The sequence below is a fragment of the Cornus florida genome, unplaced genomic scaffold, assembly GCF_030987335.1.
Source record: "Cornus florida cultivar Cherokee Brave unplaced genomic scaffold, ASM3098733v1 CherokeeBrave_3.0.0_Hap2_Chr07, whole genome shotgun sequence".
Lineage (NCBI taxonomy): Eukaryota > Viridiplantae > Streptophyta > Magnoliopsida > Cornales > Cornaceae > Cornus > Cornus florida.
Window position 1 is genome coordinate 12,395,562 of NW_026775577.1, and position 11,009 is coordinate 12,406,570.

Here is an 11,009-nt window from a genome sequence, read left to right on the forward strand (position 1 = left end):
TTTGCCTACAATAATAGTTATCAGACGAGTATTCAGATGGCTCCATTTGAGGCGTTGTATGGTAGACCTTGAAAGTCTCCTGTCTTTTGGACTGAGGTAGGCGAGACAACCGCCTTAGGACCCGACATTGTACTCGAGACTACCGAGAAGATTGAGCTGATCAGACAGAGATTGCTTACAGCTCAGAGCCGACAGAAGAGTTATGTAGATAAGCGGAGACGACAGCTATCCTTTGAGGTGGGAGACCATATTTTTCTTCAGGTTTCTCCAAGGAAGGGGTTGATGAGGTTCGGGAAGAGTGGCAAGTTGTCGCCACGATTTATTGGACCTTTTGAGATCTTGGACCGCGTAGGAGAGGTTGCCTACAGACTAGCACTGCCACCACAGATGGACAGGGTTCATAATGTCTTTCATGTGTCGATGCTACGGAAGTACGAGCCAGATCCGTCTCATATTTTGAGTTGGATTGATGTGGACACTAATGAGGATGTTTCCTACGAAGAGGGACCAGTTCAGATTCTTGACACACAACAGAAGGTGTTGAGGAAAAAGACGATATCGTTGGTAAAGGTTCTTTAGAAGCATCATGGAGTTGAGGAGGCTACTTGGGAGCTCGAACAGGAGATTCGCTCCAAGTATCCAGAGTTGTTTTCTCCCTCAGGTATGGCCTGATTTCGGGGACGAAATCTTTTAAAGTTGGGGAGAATGTAATGTTGTGATATATATGTATATATATATAATTAAGGTTAAAAGAAAAAGAAATAAAATAAGTGGGCCCCACCACTATTAAAAACATCAAAAAGGCCATAAGGCCATTACAGATGCACATTTTAATTCTCTCTCTCGGTAGTTTCCAAGTTCTCTCTCTGGACCATTTGTTTTATTTTTTGCTTTCACCATTCAAACCTTGATCTTGCTTTTTCCTTTGGGAATTTGGTAGAACATTGTGAAGCAAAGTTGTTGAGCTCTTCGAGGCCGTTAATTTGATAGGAGCCAATCATCATTTGGTGCACTCCAAGGAGTTCAAAATTCTAGGGTTCTTGGGCTCAAATTGGGGGTTTTCATCAATTTGAGGTAGGGGTGTTCTAATCTACAATTTCTTGGCCTTTGGTGAATTTTTCCCCTTAAATTTGATTCTAAGCATGCTAAATTTTAATTACTTAGCTTGTTATTGTTGTAGTTCTTTGTAATTATAATGATAATTATGCTCCTTGTGTTATTTGAGTTCATATACATGTCTATTTCATTACAGTAAATGAGCATGCTTAGTGTTTAATGTGTTGTATGGTTCCTTGATTATTTATTTATTTATTTATTGTCTTGAAGAAAAATGGATGCTATGGTTATAAATAAATAAAGGAAAGGAATGTTTAGAAATTTTCATTAAATTGTGATGATAATGTAAATGGAAATGTGTGAAAATATATAGTTAAATTAATGATTTGAAGCATGAAGTATTCATGCATCCGTTGGGAAAGAGAAAGGGGGAAAAATAATTGTTAGAACAAATAAAATTGTTTTGGGGAAAATATTTTCTAAAAGTGTTGCGAAAACCGGACGCCTAGGAGGCGCCTAATGGTCCGTGATGTTGGTGTAGTCTAGAAGGGAATGTAGTTGAGTTAACTAGGCCGGGTGTGACGCCTTGGAGGTGCCTTGTGGTCGTGGATAGTTAACCAACCTTCCTTTCGTGACGCCATGGAGGCGCCTTGGGTCGGACTACACTAACGGTTTGGTTGTTGAAACGGAATTGTTTCGGAAATGGGAAGTGACATTTGCATAACATTGCACTTCATGACATCATGGTAAATTTGTGATTGGTTGATATTTGTTATATACTTGTTATTGCGGTTAAGAATTGGTGTTTTCCGATGGCATGATCCCGTTCACTTTTTATCTATTCATTGTATGGATTCACGGGGACATAAGAAGTGTGTCTTAGACACTTCCTACTGAGCTTATGCTCACCCCCTTATTTTTAACATTTTTTTCAGGATATGGAAAAGAGGTGGTGGACGACGGTCCACCACAGGTTTAGATGAGCTTGAAGACCCATTCTATTTTGTTATCTTTTGTATTAGACTCTAATATTTTGTAAATGTAATATTAACTACCTTGTGACACTTTAGTTTAATTAGTATAATGTTGTAAGCTATGGACTTTTAATTCTAGCTACATTTTATGGACTGTAATTTGATGTAACTTAAGTGGGTTCCATGTTTGGATGAGATGGAGGAACGGGACTTTTGTATGTATGTAACTATTTTGGGAATATAGTATAATATTTGAATTGTGCGTTGGGACGGGATAAGTTAGATTTAAGGCCCAGTAAGGCCATTGCATTTATTTTGTATTTCTACAGGTTGTTGAGGGGCCTTTTACTGCGGAAGTCATGCCGAAATTTTTATAGATTTTTATTATTATTTTGGTATCTTTTCGAGTCGTTACAGGAACAATGTGATAAAACCAATGAAAACAATGAAAAAAATCCTAGTCATATAGTGCCAAACATTATTGTATCTGAAACAGGGGAAGATTCACTATAACCGGGCACAAAAGTTCCCAATACTGAGCCTCTGGTTTATACTCGGAGAATACTTCATTAAAAGAGTCAAAGTCAACCTATTCCTCTTGGAATTGATCAATCTCGATCTCCAGGAACTAGACTTCCAGATATCATAGGTAATTCTGATCCTAACTCATTTTCAGTTCCTATTGCTTCTCCTACTCAAGAACCATCAGACCTTAATATTCCTATAGCTATTAGGAAAGGTATTAAAATCAAATATCCAAATCCAAAATATCCCATTGCCAAAACCTTTCTTATGAAAAACTCTCTCATACTCATAGGGCTTTTGCCTCAAAAATCTCACACTTGTTTGTCCCGAGAAACATTCAGGAAGCTCTTGATGATCCGAATTGGAAGTTAGCAATGATGGAAGAGATGAATGCTCTTAGAAGAAGTGGTACTTGGGAGATAGTTGATTTACCAAAGGAGAAAAAAATAGTAGGCTGCAAGTGGGTCTTTACGGTGAAATGTAAAGCTGATGGTAGCATAGAGAGGTACAAGGCAAGACTAGTAGCAAAAGGGTTCACCCAGACCTATGGAATTGATTATCAAGAAACTTTTGCTCCTGTAGCCAAGATAAACTCAATCAGAATTTTGTTATCTTTGGCTGTGAATTTTAGCTGGCCATTACACCAGTTAGATGTAAAAAATGCATTTTTAAATAGAGATCTTGAGGAGGAGGTCTTTATGAATCTACCACCTTGGTTTGAGGGAAAATTGGGACCTAATAAAGTCTGTAGACTGAAGAAATCTTTATATGGTCTCAAACAGTCCCCTAGAGCTTGGTTTGAGAGATTTGGGAGAGCTGTGAAGAATTGTGGCTACTGTCAGAGCCAAGCTGATCATACCATGTTCTACAAACACAGTAAAGAAAGTAAGGTTGCAGTGTTAATTTTCTATGTGGATGATATAGTCTTAACAGGTAATGACAATGAAGAATTGGAAAGACTGAAAAAGAGACTTGCAGCTGACTTTGAGATCAAGGATTTGGGTGCATTAAAATACTTTCTTAAAATGGAGTTTGCTAGATCCAAAGAAAGTATATTTGTGAATCAACGTAGATATGTTCTTGATTTACTTAGTGAGACAGGTCTACTAGGATGTAAACCAGCCGAGACACCCATTGAGCCCAACCTTAAGCTGCAACATTCTAAAGATGAAGAAGTTCTGAATAGAAAGCAGTATTAAAGACTTGTTGGAAGATTGATCTACTTGTCACATACACGTCCAGATATAGCTTTTGCAGTCAGCATGGTTAGCCAGTTCATGCATTCACCTGGACGAGAACACTTTGATGCAGTCTACAGAATTCTTAGATACCTAAAGGGGACCCCTGGAAGAGGTCTATTGTTAAAAAAACCGTGGGCATTTGCAAGTTGAAGCATATACTGATGCAGATTGGGCTGGGTGTGCTATTGATAGACGGTCAACTTCTGGCTACTGCACCTTTGTTGGAGGTAACCTTGTCACCTGGCGGAGTAAAAAACAGAATGTAGTAGCGAGAAACAGCGCAGAGGCCGAGTTTAGATTAGTTGCTCATGGAATTTGTGAGGTGTTATGGATTAAGAGACTATTGGATGAATTAAAGGTCTCTAATCCATTGCCTATGAAATTGTACTGTGACAATAAAACTGCTATTTCGATCGCTCACAATCCAGTACTTCATGACAGAACAAAGCACGTGGAGGTAGACAAACACTTCATCAAGGAAAAGCTCGAAAATGGATTAATATGTATGCCATACATTCCTACTACCGAGCAAGTTGCAGATGTGCTTACAAAAAGACTTCCTACAAGACAGTTCGACCGACTAATTGGCAAGCTGGCTATGGAAGATATCTTCAAACCAGCTTGAGGGGGAGTGTTGAAAAGGAAAGATTTGGTAGTAATACTACCAAATATTATTAGCTGTAAATATAATATTTGGAGAATATTTTCTGTAAATAGAATATTGGTCAAATACTGTAAAATAAGAAATTATTAATAAGGCCAGCTAGGTATGTACGTGTATTCTCTCCTCTAAAGAGAACCTGTGTAAACTCGTGAATTGTGTGCTAATACAGAGAAAAAGGTTATTCTATTGTTATTTCCTTTATAGTTTATATAGATGATTTATGTGGGCATCCTTGACCTTGGATTTGTTACGCCAAAGTTTCAACTGCATGCGAAGCACTTCTTTTCCACTACTGTGGAGAGGATTAGCCATAGTGTATGTATATAGATGCTCAATTTGTGGCTGATGCCGTCTGAGTAGTATCAATTGAAAGGTCAATTATGAGTCACAACTAGCTTTTAGTCAAGGAAAGTGATATTCAGGTTGAAGACTTCGCATATGGCCTATGGGATGCAAAGTGATGGGATCCACTCTATGGATGCCTGCTAAAGACTCCACTGAAGTCTATTTGGCTCTAATAGCACGGTCCTCTAATAGCTGTAAAGACCAAAAGAATGGAAAGGGAGGAGGTCTAGGTCTGGATGGTTGGCCTTGACCCTTATTATAGCTAGCGAATTGAGTAATATGACTATTGAGGTGAGCAAATTTACATGACTAAATTAATTGTTCATTTATGCTCTGCAGATTTCCATGCTGATACACCAACTGGTGTGAAAATTATATTTAATTGGGTTAAATGTACTAAACTCCCTTAACTCTAGAAACCCACCTGAATTATTCTTTTGACACTTAACCCCCATTTGTTGCCGAAAAAAAAAAAAAAAAATCTAAAACCGTTAGTCCACAATCTGAAATTTAACTTAATTGAAGGCATGTGACAAATGTGACCTAACCCAATTTTAAAATGTCAAAAATACCCTTCTGACCATTAAACCCATTATTATATATACATATACATGTTATATCCATATACTCCGTATTTGAAAATCCCCAATTTATGTTCAGCAACAAATCCTAACAAAAAATTATTCAGCTAGTTGGTGTTCAATCTCCATCTCCATCTCCATCTCCATCTGTAAGTGTTTAGGGTTTAGGTATATATATATACACACACACACACACATATATATATATCAATAAAATCATACAGACAAGTGAATGAGAAAGGCCATCATTATTCAACATGTCACACATAGCATTGCAAATCCTTCATAACAGAGGAAGCCATCACTGTCACAAATCTGTTTCAAGTGGGTCAAAGAAGGAAAAATTGGCATAAATCTGTTTCAAGTGGGTCAAAGAAGGAAAAATTGTGAATGGTTTCAGAAGCCTTTGATGACCATGGAAAAAGATGCCCATCATTATTCATTTATATACAAAGCTCAATTCAAGTAGCAATATGAAAACAGAGTCCACTCCAAAATCCATTTTTATGATTAAATTTGTTGTAAAATCAAAACCAATTCATTTGGGTTTCAGAGATTTGGATGATTAACTTCGCTTCAAAGAGTCTGAAAGGTAGACGGCACCATTATGGGAAGCATAAGTAAATCATCAAAGAATTTTGGCTTTACCATAATTCTTTACTCGTATTCTATTTTTTCCATGTTAACAATAGCCTCCTATGCAGTAGAATTGAACACCTTAACTACAACTCATTCTCTTACAGACGGGCAAACCATGGTCTCTCCAGACAGATCATTCGAACTGGGATTTTTCAACCCCTTCGGCGGTATTTCCAGGAATCGATACTTGGGAATATGGTACAAGAAAATATCTGATGGGACTGTGGTATGGGTTGCCAACAGAGATACTCCACTTACTGATACCTCAGGAGGAGGAGTCTTAAAGCTCACAGACGGAGGAATTCTCGTGCTTGTCAATGGTACAAACAGCATCATCTGGTCTTCTTCAAATTCATCCTCAAATAACAACACAGTGAATTCAGCTCCAGTTGCACAGCTTTTGGATTCGGGTAATCTTGTTGTCAAAGATGCAAATGATGAGAGTTTCCTGTGGCAGAGTTTTGATTATCCTGGAGACACTTTGTTGCCAGGTATGACGCTTGGAAAGAACCTAGTGACTGGAATTGATAGGCGTCTATGGTCATGGAAGTCTAGTGCTGACCCTTCTAAAGGAGACTATTCTTATGGATTTGATCTCCGTGGATTCCCACAATTAGTGGTCCTGAAAGTTTCGGTTGAGCTATATCGCGCTGGACCATGGAATGGTCTCCGCTTTAGTGGCACGGTGGGTTTAAAACCAAAAAGCATCTACGCATACCATTTTGTTTTTGATCAGATGGAGGTGTATTTTGGATTTGATCTTATTAATAGCTCGGTTTTCTCACGGCTGGTTTTGAATCATAATGGAATTGTACAGCGCTTGACGTGGAATTATAATACAGAAGATTGGACTCTCTATGTTAATGCACCAGCAGATAACTGTGATGTTTATGGGACTTGTGGTGCCAATGGTATCTGCAACATTGCTAACTCCCAGGTGTGTGCGTGTCTTGACAAATTTGTTCCAATGTACCCTCAAGAAGGTTGGGACAAAGCAGATTGGTCAGGTGGGTGTGTTCGAAGAACAGCCTTGGATTGCCACAATGAATCATCAAATGGATTTATCAAGTATTCCGGTGTTAAATTGCCTGACACGCGGAATTCCTGGTTTAATAGGACCATGACCCTCAAGGAATGCAAAACGGTATGCTCAAAAAACTGTTCTTGTATGGCTTATGCAAATATAGACGTAACAGCAGGAGGAAGTGGCTGCTTGCTCTGGTTTGATGCCTTGATTGATATTAGGGATCTCACAGAAATTGGACAAGATCTTTACATAAGAATGGCCTCCTCTGAGTTAGTAGGTATGATATATATTCCCAAGCATGCAGATCAGTAGCTTTTACATTCTGTTTGGAAATATAAAAGAAAGTTGCCATGTTTTCACCAGAAAGGAGGCATATTAGAAGCCCTCAATGAAAAGTGTCTTCTTTTACTGCTGCTATATTTCTTAGTTTTCCTGCCTTCAAATATAGTTGCTTTACATTGTGGTAAATTTTGACTCTGCAGAAACACATAGCAGCTCCCATGGAAAGGGATCCGGAAGATTGAAGATTATAATCATTCCTATATTACTTGCAGCAGTGGTACTCCTAGGCCTGTTCTTTCTCTTGTATTTCTTAAGGAGGAGGAAGCTGAAGCGACTAGGTAAGATATCTAGAACACTCAAATTACTTCCCTTTCCTATTTAGCAAAGAAAACTACAAATTCTTACCTAGGCGAATCATGTCTTGTCGGCATCAAATGTCAAGATTTTCAAATTTATTTCCTTTGCCACTTTATCTTGGTCTAATTCTGTACCTCTTCAGTTTAATTGAGCCACTTTTGCTTTACAATAAGGGCGGGTTGCTATAATCTGATGGCTTATGTACAGTGAGTGTACCAAAATCAAGCTTTTTGAATGCTATTAAGTATTGATAATATCATCCAACCAAAGTGTTTTTTTTTTTTTTTTTTTTTTTTTTTTCAATTAATCTACTAAAATGGACCTATCAGATTTTGGGTCTTAGTCATCATACTTTCTCTTAGCTTACATCACTTTTTCAGGATGAGGATAGAGAGAGCCATTGTGTGTCATGAAGGGTGTGTAGTTGTTTGCCTTGAGAACATGTGTACTGATCTACCCTAAATTAAAGCTTGAGCTTTTAGAGAGAGTATAACTTGAATATTTAAATATTTCACCACAATAGTTGCCGTTTAGCCTTCTGGTTTGAACATGACTTTACATGCTCTGATACCATGTAAGAGAAATCTGGAGAAGAAAAATAATCTTCACTCATTGCAAAAATCCTTTGTACAAGACGTGCATATATACAATTGCTCTCAACATAGAAAAGGAAATTAAATCTCTTAAAATCTGTTAAGAGTAATATAGAAAGATACAATACATACAATAATTAGAAAAGGGAAAAAATTTTTAACCAATATGATTTTCGCACCGGGAGTGACAGCAATCCCGCTACAAATGATATTTTTATTGAAGCAGGCAAATGATTAAAGAAACAAATAAATGCTACTAAAAATGCATCTAGGGTATCATTACTTAAGTTTGTGATTATTTCACATTCTTTTTTGTTGATATAGCAAAGGAAAACAGCTGGACATCTCAATTCTTGTTCTACCTACTGATGTTGCTTACCAGTTTCTTTTTTTATTCTTAAAAAAATGATTATCATGATGCCACAAGAGTATCATGCCATACCATTCTAGAAGTAGAGTCGGAGTGATTCGTTAGTAAGAATATTTTTATGTTGCCTTTGGGAGCACTGAATTGGTGCATTGAATTTGGAATTGAACCAAATTTGGTGATTCGGTATTACTGTCACGGATTCAGTGCTCCCAAACATAGCATTAGTGATTTTAATTTGGGATCTTATTGAATAATATTGCCATACATGTTAATTCAACGAATTTGTACAACTTGTTTTATTCATATGAAGTTTATTTCTACTCTACAGAACTAGTTAAACTCAATCAAGATTTAGAGTTGCCATTATTTGACTTTGAGACAATAGCTAATGCCACAAGTAACTTTTTGATCGACAATAAGCTTGGAGAGGGCGGCTTTGGACCTGTCTACAAGGTAATGGTCACATTTATAAATCTATGCAGCATCTAGGAACATCTATGAAAAATAGTTTTTGCTACCAACTCTGTTATGGTACCATCTCTATGCACCAAAACCAGTATTTGCATAAAAACTTTTCGGTCACTAGTTTTCCCTGAAAATTTCTATACTTTAAAATCTTCATTCTAAATGCTTAGCAATGTACGTAGTCAGTGCTATTGTTCTACACCTTTGACTCTGCTGTTATAATATGAAGTATGAAGTAATTGTCTTAATAATGACTGTTGGAGACAATCTCCACATAGGATAGCACACTGAATGTCGAGGGAACGAAAAAGGGAAAATGAAACTCTCAGAATGATAATTTTCAGGGTGTGTTAGAAGAGGGACAAGAAATAGCTGTGAAGAGGCTTTCAAGGAATTCAAGACAAGGACTCGATGAGTTCAAGAATGAAGTTCTATGTATTTCCAAACTTCAGCACCGAAACCTCGTGAAGCTTCTAGGTTGTTGCATTCAAGATGACGAAAGGATGTTGATCTACGAATACTTGCCCAACAAAAGCTTGGATTACTTCATTTTTGGTTTGTGTCACTTGAAACCTTTATTTATTTAGCCTTTTGTACTTTTTGATAGTCTTAATAAACTGAACTTAGTCCTGTCTAGTTATTTTCATTATGCATGCTCCAAATTCCCCACTTCCTGTGGAGTGATGTTTAGGAGGATGCTTTTATCAAAAGCCTTGGGAGAAGGGTCGAGCCCCATATTCATCCCAGTTGAAGATGGGAGACAGGATACTCTAACTTCTTCATAATAAGTGCAGCTGCTTGACCTTGCTCCCAAGGATTATTCATGGTTGTGAATTTATAAAAGTAGTTCTCATTTAGCCTCATGAATCCAACTAAACAGCAACATGAATTAATTGGATGGAAAAATTGGGCAGATGAAGAAAAAAAGCATATTACTGGATTGGCCTAAGCGCTACAACAATATCAAGGGGATTGCTCGGGGAGTTCTCTACCTTCATCAAGATTCCAGATTGAGAATTATCCATAGAGATCTCAAGGCTAGTAATATTTTACTTGATAACAACATGAACCCCAAAATTTCAGACTTCGGCATGGCTAGAAGTTTTGGCGGTGATGAAATGGAAGCAAATACAAATAGAGTGGTTGGAACACAGTAAGAACTTTAAATATGTTGGATGTGCTACTTCTATTGCTCAGAAATTGATTTCTTTTTTGTTGACTTCCTGCAGCGGTTACATGTCCCCTGAGTATGTAATGAATGGATTCTTCTCGGTAAAATCTGATGTGTATAGCTTTGGTGTATTGGTGCTTGAGATAGTTAGTGGGAGCAAAAACAGAGGATTTTCTCATCCAGATCACAGCCTCAACCTCCTAGGACATGTAAGTGTCAATAGCTACCTTGTAGTATTTCATGCATTGATTCAAGAATTACTGACAAAAATAAGTCGCAATTAGGCATGGACACTTTATAAAGAAGGCAAACTTTTGGATCTGATTGATGCATCGGTAGTGCACTCGTGTAATCTTACTCAAGCATTTAGATCAATCCATATCGGTCTATTATGCGTGCAACAAAGTCCAGAGGACAGGCCAAACATGCCATCTGTGGTTATGATGTTAGATAGTGATATTGCTTTGCCTCAACCGAAAGAGCCCGGGTTTTACACTGGAAGAAAGTTTGCTGAAGTAGATTCATCATCAAACAAGCCTAAATTGTGTTCATCCAATCAATTAACTGTAACAATTTTGGCCCCTCGCTAGAAGATGTTTCATGTAAATATTTTGATCCTCCACGGCTCCACACCTGGCAAAAACTTTTGTATAAGCCACTTTAACAACAGAAAAAAAGAAGAAAGGAAAATGAAAGTTATTTCTGATGTAGAAATAATT

At 37.5% G+C, this 11,009-nt stretch overlaps 1 pseudogene; it reads left to right on the forward strand.

Annotated features, from left to right (window-relative positions):
• The first annotated feature begins 5,783 nt into the window (after positions 1 to 5,783).
• On the forward strand, positions 5,784 to 11,009 carry LOC132266392 (G-type lectin S-receptor-like serine/threonine-protein kinase At4g27290; annotated as a pseudogene).